At 36.7% G+C, this 15,616-nt stretch overlaps 1 long non-coding RNA gene across 2 annotated transcripts in view; it reads right to left on the bottom strand.

The window, feature by feature from the left end:
- LOC105472997 (uncharacterized) overlaps nt 1-15,616 on the bottom strand; it is a 49,680-nt gene that overhangs the window by 6,886 nt on the left and 27,178 nt on the right. For both annotated transcript variants that reach the window (XR_981986.2, XR_981987.2), the window contains exons 3-4: nt 9,796-9,988; nt 1,908-1,966 (exon numbers count right to left, since the gene is read on the bottom strand). This is a non-coding gene — a long non-coding RNA (uncharacterized lncRNA). The remainder of the gene's footprint in view (nt 1-1,907; nt 1,967-9,795; nt 9,989-15,616) is intronic.

The raw sequence follows: 15,616 nt of genomic DNA, 5'->3' as shown, positions 1-15,616 counted from the left end.
ATGTTTTATCTTGATCCACAACACTTTCGCTTTCTGATGACCTATGCAAATTACTTGACCAACACCAATCACCTGAGGCTAGAATAGCCCAACCCTACCAGGTTCTCATAAAGAAATCAGAGAGATTTAATGCAGAGTCTGACATCCACACTGGTTCAATATTATTGTGATAAAATGTAGAATGGCTTTAGAACATATGGAAAACATTACCCGTAGCTGTATAATCCAGAAACTTTTTTTTTTTTATTAGCTTTAATGTTTTAGCTTTATGTTTATTGAGTTATCTGACACATTTTTCAGATGTTATATAATATTTAAATTGTTTCATTTTAGGTCATGTTTTATTCAGGTATTGATAAATTCACTTTGAGTTGTATTTTGCATGATGCTAGAAAAATGTAATGATTTCACTTTTCTGAGAAGTTCAGTGAAATTTCTGTGACTGTTCTAGTCTACCCATGTGGTAGGAAGTTTATCTAACTTCTGTCTAATGATGTGTCAGTTTCCCCTGTACTTATGACACTGCTTTAGCCATCCAATGAAAGTACTTTAAGTAGTCTAATATGGATTTTAACTTAGTCACCACAGTGATCCTGTTAGCACTTCAAACTTTACAGATTACTCCTTGAAAAAATGTAATTGCTTTATTTTATGTGCCATTGAATTAACTTTCATTCATTTTTTCTTTTGATCTCATCTCCTGGAGGGTAAGTCTTACAAAATAAGCTTCATTCTTTCTTTGCTGTTATCAGTGAAGGCATATTAAAGGCAAAAGGCAATTAATTTGATGATTTGACTGAAATGTGCTTGGTTGTGTAAGACTTTTCAGCCCAGTACCATTTATTGTAAGTCTGTAGGAAGGACATCACATTCAACTCCACACACAATATGATAAATCAAGTGTTTTTCAAATAAAGAATCATCACTTCTGAAGTATCTATGGGATTCTGCAAGTGACCTATTCTCTTGCATTTGTGAATTCATTAAAAGATAGTGTTATATTTGATTTTTAAATCCTAACCTAATAAAATTCAATATAATGCATTTTGAATCACACAAATGACCATTATATTAGAAAGGTAAATGAATAAATTCAGTGCCCACAGGCAAGTTTGCTTTTGACTTTATGATTACTTCTGAGCAAAGTAAAGATCAAGTGAGGTCAAGAGCAGCTGTACAAAGAACATTTACTTAGTGGTTTAAATGGGAACAAATATTCTGAAAATTAAGTCATCTTATGTCATTACACGGCAGTATACTTAGGACAAAGTCAAAAGTACTTAAATAGTGTATAGAGTGACAAGGGAAAAGTAATGCTTAGATTATGCTTTTGTACAATTGAGCATGAACGGCTTCTTTGTTATAAAAGTCAGTTATTCATCATCATAAGAAAAATTTTAAGAAATTATTTTAAATACTCAGTATCATTTCTATGTGGATTAGTACATTCTCATACTGCTATACCCTTAGACTGGGTAATTTAAAAATAGAAAATGGTGTAATTGACTCAGCATTCCACAAGGCTGGGAAGACCTTAGGAAACTTACAATCCTGGTGGAAAGGGAAGCAAACATGTCCTTCTTCACATGGTGACAAAGAGGAAAAGTAAGTGCCCAGCGAAAGTGGAAGCCCTTATAAAGCCATCAGACCTTGTGAGAACTAACTCATTACTATCATGGAGAACAGCATGAGGAAAATCACCTCCATGATTCAGTTAACTCCACTTGGTTCCACTCATGACGTGTGGGGAATACAGGAACTAAAATTCAAGATGAGATTTGGGTAGGTACACAGCCAAACTATATAATTCCAACCCTGGCCACTCCCAAATCTCATGTCCTCACAGTTTAAAACACAATCTTGGCCTTCCAAGAGTCCCGCAAGATCTTAAATCATTTCAGCCTCACCTCAAAGTTCCAAGTCCAAAGCCTCAACTGAAACAAGGCAAGTCCCTTTGGCTATGAACCTGTAAAATCAAAATCAAGTTAGTTACTTCCTAGATACAATGGAGGTACAGGCTTTTGGTAAAAACATGCATTTCAAATAGGAGAAACTGGCCAAAATGCAGGGGCTATGTAGGCCTCATGCAAGTCCAAAATCCAGTGGGGCAGTCAAATCTTAAAGCTCTGAAACAATCTCCTTTGGGTCCATGTCTCACATCCAGGTGATGATGATTCAGTAGGGGTGTTCCCACAGTCTTGGGCAGCTCCACTCCTGTGATTTTGCAGGGTACAACCCCCCTCCTGGTTACTTTCATGGGCTGGCATTGAGTGTCTGTAACTTTTCCAGGTGCATGGTGCAAGTTATCGGTTATCTATCATTCTGTGGGCTGGAGGATGGTGGTTGTCTTCTCATAGCCCCAGTAGGGAGTGCCCCAGTGGAGACTCCTTGTGGAAATTCCAATCCCACATTTCCCTTCTGCATTGCCCCAGCAGAGGTTCTCTATGAGGGTTCTGTCCCTGCACCAAACTTCTGCCTGGACAGACAGGCATTTCCATCCATCCTCAGAAATCTAGGCAGAGATTCTCAAACCTCAATTCTTGACTTCTGTGCACCCGTAGGCCTAACATCACATGTAAGCTGCCAAGGCTTGGGGCTTGCACCCTGTGAAGCCACGGTCTGAGCTGTACATTGGCCCCTTTGAGTCACAGCTGGAGCTGAAGCAGCTGGGATGCAGAGCACCATGTCTGGAGGATTCATAGAGCTGTGGGTCCCTGGGCCTGGCCAAGGAAACTATTTTTCCCTCCTACATCTCCAGGTCTGTGATGGGAGGGACTGCCATGAAGGTCTCTTCAATATACTGGATTCTTTATTTTGAATATATCACTAGCAGTGACATGGCTGGATCATATAGTAGCTCTAGATTTTTGTGGAACCTCCAAACTGTTTCCTACAGTGGTTGTACTAACTTATATTTCCACCAACAGTATACCAGGGGTTCCTTTTCTCCATATTTTCACCAGCATTTGATATTCTTAACTTTTGGATAAAAGACATTTTAACTGGAATGAGATTATATCTCATTGCAGTTTTGATTTGCATTTTTCTGATGATCAGTGATGTTGAGGCACTTTTCATATACCTATTTTCATTTGTATGTCTTCTTTTGAGAAATGTCTATTCAGGTTTTTTTTCAATTTTTACTTAGATTATTAGATTTTTTCCTATAGAGTTGTTTGAACTCCTTATATATTCCGGTTATTAATCCCTTATCTGATAGGTAGTTTGCAAATATTTTCTCCCATTCTGTGGGCTGTGTCTATATTTTGTCAATTGTTTCTTTTGCTGTGCAGAGAAGCCTTTTAACTTGATGTAATCGATTTGTTCAGGTTTGCTTTGCTTGCTTGTTCTTGTGGGGTATTACTACAGAAGCCTTCGTCCACTTCTATGTCCTGGAGAGTTTCCTCAATGTTTTGTAGTAGTAGTTCCATAGTTTAAAGACTTAAATTTAAGTCTTTAATCCAATTTAATTTGACTTTCATACACAGCAAAATATATGAATGTAGTTTCATTTTTTTCTATATAGATATTTAGTTTGCCCAGCACAATTTATCGAAGAGACTGTTCTCTCCCTAATGTATGTTCTTGGCACTTTTGTCAAAAATGAGTTCACTGTAAATTTATGGATTCATTTCTAGGTTCTCCATTCCGTTCCACTTATCTCTATGTCTGTTTTTATGCCAGTACCATGCCATTTTGGTTACCATACCTCTGTAGTATAATTTAAAGTCAGGTAATGTGATTCCTCCAGTCTTGTTTTTTTTATTAAGAATAGCTCTGGCTATGCTGGGTCTTTTGTGGTTTCCTGTAAAATTTAGAATTTTCTTTTTCTCTATTTCTGTGAAGAATCTCATTGGTAATTTGATTGGGATTGCATTACATTTGTAGATTCCTTTGGTTAGTACGGACATTTTAACTATATTGAGTCCTCTAATTCATGAACACAACCTATCTTTCCATTTCTTTGTCTTCTTCAATTGCTTGCATCAGTGTTTTATAGTTTTCATTGTAGATACCTTTCATTTCTTTGCTTAATTCTTAGGTATTTTGTTTGTAGCTATTGTAAATGATATTTATTGATTCCTTTTTCAGATTGTTCACTGTTGGCATATAGAAATGTTACTGATTTTTGTATGTTGATTTTGTATCCTGCAACTTTACTGAATTCGTTCTTCAGTTCTAATAGATTTTTGAATGGAATCTTCAGATTTTTCCAAATATAAGATCATATTATCTGCAAACAAGGATAATTTGACTTCTTCCTTTCCAATTTGAGTGCCCTTTATTTCTTCCTCATGTCTGATTGCTCTAGCTAGCACTTCCAGTATTACGGTGAGTAATAGTGTTGAAAATGAGCATCCTTTTCATGCTTCTGATCTTAGAAGAGAGGTTTCAGTTTTTCCTCATTCAGTATGAAACTAGTTATGGGTCTGTCACATACAGATTCTATTATGTTGACATATACCAAGTTTTTAATGGTATCTATCTAGAAGAAATGTTGAATTCTATTAAATGCCCTTTCAGCCTCAATTGCAATGATCATAAGGCTTTCAGTTTTTCCTCATTCAGCATATAACCAGCTATAATTCTGTCATATATGGTGTCTGTTATGTTGACATATGTTTCTTATATAGCCAGGTTTTTTAGGTTATTTATCCAGAAGAAATGTTGAATTTTATCAAATGCTTTTTTCAGCCTCAATTGTAATGATCATATGACTTTGTCCTTCGTTCTGCTGATATGATGTATCACATTGATTGATTTGCTTATGTTGAACCATCTTTGCCTCCCTTGGATAAATCTCATTTGGTCATAATGAACGATCTTTTTAGTGTATTATTGAATTTGGTTTGCTAGTATCTTGTTGATAATGTGTTACATCAATATTTATCAGTGATAATGGCTTATAGTTTTCTCTTTCTGATATGACTTTGTCTGGTTTTGGTATCAGGGTATATACTGGCCTCATATAATGACTTTGGAAGTATTCACTTCTCTATTTTTCAGAATAGCTGAAGTAGAATTTGTGTTAGTTCTTCTTTATATGTTTGGTAGATTTCAGCAGTGAAGCTATTGGATCCTAGACTTTTCTTTGCTGGGAGACTTTTATTATAATGTCAATGCTGTTACCTATATTTTGTCTGTTCAGATTTTGGATTTCCTCATGGTTCAGCCTTGGTAGAATATATATGTCTAGGAATTTATTCATTTCTTCCATATTTTCCAGATGACTGGCAAATAATTGCTCACAGTAGCCACAAATGGTCCTTTGAGTTTCTGTGGTATCATTCATAATGTCCTGTTTTTCACCTCTGATTTTATTTATTTGGGCTCTCTCTCACTCTCTTTTCAGTTAGTCTGGCTAAAGGTTTGTCAATTTTACTTACTTTTCAAAAAAAAAAAAAACTTGTTTCATTTATGTTTGTGTTGTTTTTGTCACTTAAACTTTATTTCTGCTCTGATTTTTCTTTATTTTTTTCCTCTGCTAAATTCAGGTTTGGTTTGCTCTTGCTCTTGCTTTACTAGTTCTTTAAGGTTCGTTGTTAGGTTTTTAATTTGATTTTTTTTCTTTTTTTGATGTAGGCACTTATAGCTATAAACTTCCCTTCTAGTACTGTTTTTACTGTATCCCATAGGTTTTGGTATGTTGTATTTTATATCAATTGTTTCAAGACATTTTTCATTTCCTTTTTAAATTCTTCATTCACTCATTTGTCATTCAGGAGCATATTGTTTCATTTCCATGTGTTTGTATAGTTTCGAAAATTTCTCTGGTTGTTAATTGCTAGTTTTATTTCATTGTGATCAGGGAAGATGCATTATTTCAATTTTTTGATTGTTTTAATTCTTGTCTTAATACATAACTAACATATGATCTTTCCTTGAGAATGATCTATATGCTGAGGAAAAGAATGTGTATCCTGCAGCCATTTGAGGAAATGTTCTGTAAATATTTATTAGGTCCATTTGGTCTATAGTGCAGGTTAAGTCTGTTTTTACTCTATTGCTTTTCTGTCTGGAATATCTGTCCGATGCTGAAAGGGGGGTGTTGAAGTTTCCAGCTGTTACTGATTCGGGGTCTGTCTCCCTCTTTAAGTGTGATAATATTTGCTTTATATATCTTGGTGTTCTACTGTTGGGTGAAATATATTTACAATTGTTATATCCTCTCGCTGAATTGACCCCTTTATCATTGTATAGTGACCTTCTTTGTCTTTTCTTATAGTTTTTGTCTTGAAATCCATTTTGTCTAAGAACAGCGACTCCAGCTCACTTTTGGTTTCCACTGGCATGCAGTACTTTTTTCCATACCATTATTTTCAGTCTATGTTTGTCTTTATAGGTGAAGTGTGTTTCTTGTAGACAGCAGATCAATGGACCTTGTTTGTTTATTCATTCAGCCACTTTACACCTTTTGATTGGCAATTTGGTACACTTACATGCAATTTATTATTGATAAGTAAGGGCATACTCCTACCATTTTGTTATTTTGTTTTTTGATTGTTTTGTGGTCTTCTCTTTCTTCTTTCCTTTCTCCTTTCTTTTAGTGAAGATAATTTTCTCTGGTGGTATAATTTAATTTCTTTTCAACTTTTGTGTATTTCTATGATTTTTGATTTGAAGTTACCATGAGGTTAACAAATACTATCTTAGAACCCGTTATTTAAATATGAGAACAACTTAACACTGTCTACATATACAAACAAACAAGAAAAAAAAAAAACCACTAATAAAACTCTATTGTAACTTTGTCACCCTATGTTTTAATGCTTTGTGTTTCTATGTATATCTTATTGTACTGTCCATGTCTTTAACAGTTGTTGTAGGTATTGCTTTTGATTTGTTAAAGATAGTCTACACATCAACTTACAATGTTATAATGTTCTGTGTTTTTCTGTGTATTTACTATTAGCAGTAAGTTTTGTACCTTCAGGTGAGTTCTTATTACTTATTAATGTTATTTTATTTCTCATTGAGGTACTCTCATTAGCATTTCTTGTAACAGGTCTGAGGCTGATGAAATAACTCAGTTTTCATTTGTTTGTTCTTTATTTCTCCTTCATGTTTGCACAGTATTTTCACTGACAACATTATTCTAAGGTAAAAGTTGTTTTTTTTTTTTTCCATCAGCACTTTAAATATTTCATGCCACTCTCTCCTGACCTATAAGGTTTCCACCGGAAAGTCTTCATGAGACATATTGGAGTTCCACTGTATGTTATTTATGCTTTTTCTCTTGCTGCTTTTAGGATTCTTTCTATATCCCTGACCTTTCAGGGTTTAATTATTAAATGCCTTGAGGTTGACTTCTGTGGGTTAATCTGCTTCATGTTCTATAACCTTCTTATACGCAGATATTGATATCTTTCTCTAGGTTTGGGAAGTTCTCTGTAATTATCCCTTTGAATAAACTTTTTCCCCTTATCTCTTTCGTTACCTCCTCTTTAAGGTCAATAACTCTTAAGTATGCCCTTTTGGTGCTATTGTTTAGACCCTATAGGAAAGTTTCACTGCTTTGTGTTCTTTTTTCTTTTGTGTCCTCTGACTGTGTACTTTCAGATAGTCTGTCTTCAGGCTCACTGATTCATTGTTCTGATTGAACAATTCTGTTATGAAAAGACTAATGCATTCTTCAGCATGTCAATTGCATGTTTTAACTCCAGAATTTCTGCCTGATTTTAAAAAGTTATTTCAATCTCCCGGTTAAACTTATATGAGAAGATTCTTAATTTCTTCTTTGTATTATCATGAATTTACTTGTGGTTCCTCAAAAGAGCTATTTGAATTTTCTGTTTGAAAGGTTCCATATCTCTCTTTCTCCAGGACTGGTCCCTGGTTCCTTATTTAGGTCATTTGATGAGGTCATGTTTTCCTGGATGGTCGTGATGCTTGTAGGTATTTGTGTCGGTGCATTGAAGGGTTAGGTGTTTGCTGCAGTCTTCACAGTCTGAACTTGTTTGCACTTATCTCTCTTGGTAAGGTTTTCCAGGTATTTGAAAAGACCTGGGTGTTGTAATCTAAGCCATATCTGCATTAGAGGGTACCCTAAGCTCAGTAATGCTGCAGTTCTTGCAGACTTATAGATGTGCTACTTCGTTGGTCTTGGGTAAGATCTGGAAGAATTATCTGAATTACCAGGAAAAGACTCTTTTTTTTTTTTCCTCATACTTTCTCTCAAGCAAGTGGAGTCTCTCTCTCTCTCTCTCTCTCTCTCTCTCTCTCTTTCTCTCTCTCTCTCTCTCTCTCTCTGCCACCTGGAGCTGAGAGTAGGGTGACACAAGCACCCCTGTGGCCACCACCACTGGAACTCTGCTGGGTTAGACCTGAAGGAAGCACAGTACTGAGTTTTTGCCTAAGGCCTGCTGTAACCAATACCTGGATACTAACTATATTTGTTCAATGTCCTCTGTTTCTACAATCAGCAGGTGGTGAGGCCAGCATGTGTGCCCTCCCCTTGAGGGTGATAAGTTCCCCCAGGCCCCAGGTAGGTCCAGATATGACATCAGGGAGCCACGGACTGGAGTCAAAAATACTACAAGTCTTTCTGGTATTCTGTTGTACTGCAGCCAAGCTGTCACTCAAACCATGAAATGTAGTCCTTTTCATTCTTCGTTCCCCTTTTTACAGGCAGAGAAATTTCACCCCATGCCACCATCATCACAGGCCCACAGAGAGCACTGCCAGGCTAGTGTCAATGTTCCCCTAAGGCCCAAGAGCTCTTTAGTCAGCTTGTGGTGAATGCTGCCTGACCTGGGACTCACCCTTCAGGTCTGTGAGCTCTCCTGTGGCCCATGGCAGGTTCAGAAATGTCTTCCAAAAGAAAAGACCTGGAATTGGGGACCCCAAGAGCCTGCTTAATGCTCTACTGCACTGTGGCCGACCTCATACCTGAAGCCAGCCAGTCTCAGAGTTTCACCCAAGGCCCACAGTATACTACCTTTATCACTGCTGGTTATTCAGGCCCCAAAGCCTCTTTAGTCAGCAGGTGATGGATCCTGCCAGGACTGGGCTCTTCCCTATAAGGCAGTGGGTTCCTTTATGGCCCAGAGTGTGTCTCAAAATAGTATCTAGGATAGGGGTCCTTGCAACTCTGACTGTTGCCCTATTCTGCTGTGACTGAGCTGGTATCCACGATACAAGATAAAGTAAGAGTAGGTACATTGTAATTATCTATTTACATGTAATTTAATTTCATTTCTTGTTTGGTTAAAGTCAGATCACATAGCTAATAAACATATGAATGTTTAAATGACTGCTTAAACACTTGAGAAATAATTAGAAAGTTTTCTAATGTCAAATGAAATATTGTTATATATTGACTCCACTATGTTAGAATTCAGAGCTAGTAGTGATTATGAATTTCCAGACCCCCATGTTTAACCCTTTTTAAATTGCTATTAGTGTATTTTAAAATGTTTTTTAAAAATATAACAACATTGAGATTTTTATTCTTTCTAGTAAACTCTTAATTATTAAAGAGAAGGAGACTCATATAAATGTTCATGGAAATAATGTGAACTCAGTAAATATCTGGATAAAAGAATCCAAACAAATGAATTATAATGGTAAAACCTGCTGTTCCTCGCAGACTGATGTGTGAACAGAATCGTGACACACACACACACACACACACACACACACATACACACACACAAAAAATCCTTCCTCAAAGGGACAGAGTTGACAAATGAAAGATTCTCCTCGCATGACCTTAAAATAATCTAATATTTCTCCATTATTACACAAAGGAATTACTGCAGTTTTATTTTTGATCTCTACTGAATAAGGGCTCACCTTTTGATGGTTGCCATTTTATGCTTTTTGTGCGTAATAACTGCCTTGACATTTATGGTGCTCCAATGTGTCTTTCTTAATGTGAAGGAATCATCTGTGCATTAATGAACTGGCTTGATGTATCTGCCAAACCTTTCAAAGAAGCAATTAAATACGTGTACGAACTTGTGTGAATGGCATGATTTATTGTAATCTAAGAAGAAGAAGTATAAACAAAAAGTAATTAGTTTTTAAGGTGGCAATCAAGTAGTACAACATAAGAACTATGTCTATTGAACTCCATCTACATAGAGCATAATAACAACATGCTATTTTTTTAAATGTCTCATCAAATTTCAAATGGTACTTTTGGGAACACGTTCAACTTATTACTGTTCCAAAAATTTTAAATTACAACTATGGGGTATCATTCTCATCTATAAAACTAGAAAACTTAAATTAGACACAGAAGGAACATGAATATTCAAGGTTAGGAAAGAAATGTTTAAATGAATACTGTTCGACATCATTAAAGGCAGAATGAGCAGTAATCTAGCTGTTCTTTTTTATACCTTTCAATATGTATTAGAAGCCTAAAAATGTCATATACTATAGTTCATCAACTACTCTTTGTAAACAGCCATAAATATAGGATTAATTCCTCAGGATCACTATGGCATTCATTTTTTTTTTTTATATCTACCATCAAAGTAAATACCCAAAATATCCAAGAATAAAGGAATAATACATTGAATTATATTAATGCACCAGAGAAATTGTATTCAGCACTTTAGGTGATATTTAATTACACCAAATGCATTTTTTATGTAGCACATATTGAGTACATTTGTGAAGGGAACCATCCTAATCGATTTACATTTAGTTCTTATAAGGCTTATTTCTTGTGCGATCTAATATTTTTCTCAATTTACTGATGAAGATCATTTTGATTAAAGTAACTTGCTTACGGTCACACTGCTCATGTGTAATGAAGCAAAGAGCAGAAATATGTCTAATTAGAAAAATCCATGCTCTTAACCCTTGAAGCATACTGACTATTCAGTGATGTTGTAATTTTATTGAGCCAAAAAATACTCAAATACACTTTCTGTGTATACATTAAATGTTTAAACTGGATTGTTACAAACTAATAATGTCTCTCTCTCTCTCTCTCTCTCTCTCTCTCTCTCCACCCCCTCCCCCATCTTTCACTTTCTCTCTCTTTGGCTTTTCTCCATTATCATTCTTGATATATTCAGCATACATCCTTAATATATAGGTATAGTTGACTAGGTTGAGTTGTTATTTGCACACATTATTTCTCTTCAAGGTTCACAAAAGACTTGTTTTTCTCAGTCGGCCTGATTGACTTAGTCTTCAATAACCTATATTATACTGAGTTTAAAAGTGTGGAGGTTTCTTAATAAAAAAATTGCATTTTTGTGTGGTTGTCTCCATGCATTGAAGACCTGTCTGACATACCACATTTTGGGGGGAGTCTGGAACATAAAGAGTATCTTTGAATGGGACTTGTGAGAAGCAATCATACAAGTCTGTAATGACATATGATCAAATTAAAAAATAAGAAGAGAAATGCTATTATCCACAATATATTTTTTTGTGTTATAAACACGGGATATGTTTTTTATATAAATTCAGAGGATTGTTTTTTTCTTAAAGGTCCATTCTCTTCTCTTTTCCTTATGGTACCTTTTATTTAATCTTTGTAGGTCACTCTAAGTGTCAGCCTACTAGGAATGCCTTCCTTGATTCCTTAGATATGGCATTTTATTGCTCATTTTGTACTCTCTTTTGTGACAGTTAATATAGTTGGAATTGATGTTTTTTAATAAGTGTTTGTTTAGTGTTTCTTTTCCCAGTTAGACTGCGAGTGTCATGAAGACTGAACAGAAAATATGTTTGTCATCATCTGTTATGTATCATAAGGACATTATTAAATGAATAAGTGAGTGTCTTTCATATATATACATATATATATATTTTGTTGTGGTGGTGGTTTGTTTGTTTTTGTTTTTGTTTCTTTTTTGAGATGGAATCTCGCTCTGTCACCCAGGCTGGAGTGCAGTGGCACAATCTCAGCTCACTGCAACCTCCACCTCCCGGGTTCAAGCAATTCTCCTGCCTCAGCCTCTCAAGTAGCTAGGACTACAGGCACACACCATGATTCCTAGTTAATTTTTGTATTTTTAGTAGAGATAGGGTTTTGCCATGTTGGTCTGGCTGGTCTCAAACTCCTGACCTCAAGTTATCCACCCGCCTCGACCTCCCAAAGTTCTGGGATTAGAGGTGTGAGTCACGGTGCTCAGCCCTCATACATGATAATAAAAATTGAGAAATTAATTCTTTTCTGATTAAGAAATCACATATATATATGATATATCTGTATATCATATACAATACATATAAATCTTAGAAATCTGTAGAGATTATATAATGTGCTCATAGAATTGCAGTGATCTTATGAATTCTAAGTAAAAGGATGTCTAGAAGTGGGGTATATGGGGTTTTTGAGCTGGTCCTGTAAGAGGTAGAAGAGGATATATTTTCAGGATAATTTGTCTATGGCACACTATTCTCCATAAAGCATACGACTTTGATCTTATTATGTACTCTTGAATTTTATTGCATCTTTTTAACCATTCCTGCTGAACATAGTGTGGACTAAAGGTATGAATATTTAACTCTAAATATATATAATGTGGGAAAGGATCTTCAAGATTGTTGACTAGATACATCTGGTACTTGCTCTTCCACAAAGAGAACCAAAATAGTGAGTAGATAACTACACACTTAAAATAGATCACCTAAGAGAGGACACTGGAATTCATCAAAGTGACAGGGAACACCTAAGTCAAGGAAAGATAGGAAAGCAAAGCGACTGCTTGGCTGGGATTGGTTGGGGGCTTGGAGAGACTCCAAGTAGGGGGAAAGGGAGATTCTCGGTGTTCTCTATTTTCACCATGCTATCCTATCCATGGGAGAGCCCTTTGACCCAGTTGGGCCCTGAAATCAACACGGGGAGCTGCCTGGAGAAAATGTAATAGGATCACTCTGGAGAGGGGGCCTACAGGGTGTCCCACAAACCCTCAAATCCTAAGCAGCTGCCACTTTAAGGGTCAGAGCTCGAGTGAAGTGTACCCCCCAGATGACTGCCTACAGTTGTTCCCACTGAAAGCAACTCTGTCTTCCCCAACAGAAGGGCTACAGGCACAGCTGCTGCCTCTGTCAAGCATTCTGCCGGTGGCCTCGAGATTGCCCTGCACCTGCGTAACACAGAAAGTTTCTGTATCTGCTATCAGGGGACCTGAGGGCAGGTCTTCTTGGCCTAATTTCACTCCCCCCGCTACCTGGGCACACTGTCCAGAGCCTGGAGATTGCCCAGTCCAGTCCACCACATTGGCACCTGAGAACATCTCTCAGCTGCCTGAGCTTGGACCCATTCAACAGGCCTCTGCCAACATACCTGATACCCATCTACACTTGCCACACTTGAACCTGGAAACTGGCTTACCCCACCCATTACAACCACCACCAACACCATTGTGAACCACTTGGGGCCTTTAGGGTTGTTCCAACATTGCTACTGTCATCACACATGCCACACCTATTACCCAGGGGCATGAGAACTTTCCCATCTGTCCAGCCCACTGCTACCATTTTCTGCATCTGACAAAGCTGCTGGGAGGTTCAAGAATTGGCCTGCCTGCCCCTGCTAACACCAGTGTCAGTGTACACCACCCTGGGTGCCAAGGACAGTTATACTTGATCCATCAGAGCCATCAAAGGGGTCCAACTGTTATCCCAGTCACTACAGCCTCCAGTAGCAACTGCATCTTAAGCCACTGAGGAAATCAGTCACCACTGATTCTGTTATTGCCAAAAAAATCAAATGGAAGACATGCTATTGTATACAACCACAATCAAAGCCAACATGAACTGCATCCAGATACAGGAAGCCCAGAAGTTCTGAAGTAGATACAATTCAAAAAGGTCTTTTCTATAGCATATTATAATCAAAATGACAAAATCAAAGACAAAGAGAGAAGTCTAAACAAAGCATGAGAAAAGCACATAGTCATTTGTAAACAAACTCGCATCAGACTAGCATAGTTTTCTCAGCAGAAACCTCACAGATCAGGAGAGAATTTCAACCTCACAAAGTGCTGAAAGAAAAATAAAAACTTCCAGTCAAGGATATAATACTCATAAAGTTATCATTCATAGATGAAGGATGACGTTCTACTCATTCTTTCTCAGAAAAACAAAAGTTGAGAGAATTTATCACCATCAGATCAGCCCTCCAATAAATGGTTAAGGGAGTCCCACACCCAAAAGTGAAAGAATGATATTTACCATCATGAAAAACATTAAAATATAAAACCCACTGGTAAAGCAAACAAGGAGTGAAAAATATTTAAATTATACTGTTACAGAAAACTAACAAACCACAACGGTAAGAAGAGATAAAGGAACAAATGATATACAAAACAAACAAATCAATTAATAAAATGACAGGAATAAGCTCACTTACATCAATAATAACTTTGAATGTAAACAAATAATGCTTTCCTCTTAAAAGATACAGACTCATTAAATGAACTTAAAAAAATAATTCCGCTAGGTGCTGCCTAAAAAAAAGTCAGTATGACATGTAAACACACATATAGGCGAGAAGTTTAAACAGATTAATTTACCACTGATACCACAGAAATCCACAAAATTCATCAGAGACTACTATGAAAAACTGTATACTAAGAAAGAAACTGGAAGACCAAGAGGAAATGAATAAATTTCTAGATACATATGACTTATCCATATTGAATCAAGAAGAAATAGAAAACTTGAACAGACCAATAGCAAGGAATGAGATTGGATCAGTAATAAAAAGGCTCAGGACAAGATAGCATTATAGCTGAATTTTATTGAACTTTCAGAGAACTAACACCAATTCTTATCCAGCTATTTCACAGAATTGAAGAGTATTCCATGGTGTGTATGTGTCACATTTTCTTTAATCATTCTATCATTGATGGGCATTTGGGTTGGTTCCAAGTCTTTGCTATTGTAAATAGTGCTGCAATAAACATACATATGCATGTTTCTTTATAGTAGAATGATTTATAATTTTTCGAGTATATACCCAGCAATGGGTTTGCTTGGTCAAATTGTACCATGTCCTTTGCAGGAACATGGATGAAGCTGGACGCCATCATTCTCAGCAAATTAAAATAGGAACAGAAAACCAAACACAGCATGTTCTACTCATAAGTGGTAGTTGAACAAGGAGAACACATGGACACAGGGAAGGGAACAACACAAACTGGGGTCTGTTGAGCAATGAGGGACAAGGGGAGGGAGAGCATTAGGACAACTATGTAATGCATGCAGGGATTAAAACTTAAATGATGGGTTGATAGGTGCAGCAAACCACCGTGGCACATGTATACCTATCTAACAAATCTGCACATTCTGCAGATATATCCTGGAACTTAAAAAAGAAAAAAAAAAAAAAAAAAAAAAAAAGAAGATTTCGTGAAACCCCATCTCTACTAAAAACACAAAAGAAAAATTAGCCGGGCGTGATGGCGGGCGCCTGTAGTCCCAGCTACTCGGGAGGCTGAGGCAGGAGAATGGCGCAGACCCGGGAGGCGGAGCTTGCAGTGAGCTGAGATCCGGCCACTGCACTCCAGCCTGGGCGGCAGAGCAAGACTCCATCTCAAAAATAAATAAATAAATAAATAAATAATGGAAGAGGAGAGAATTCTACTCAACTAATTCTAGGCCAGCATTATCCTTATACAAACATTTCAGAAGATGTTTG

This window comes from Macaca nemestrina, chromosome 6, assembly GCF_043159975.1.
Source record: "Macaca nemestrina isolate mMacNem1 chromosome 6, mMacNem.hap1, whole genome shotgun sequence".
NCBI lineage: Eukaryota > Metazoa > Chordata > Mammalia > Primates > Cercopithecidae > Macaca > Macaca nemestrina.
The sequence above is the reverse complement of the archived record's forward strand: the minus strand, read 5'-3'. Positions and strand labels throughout refer to the sequence as shown.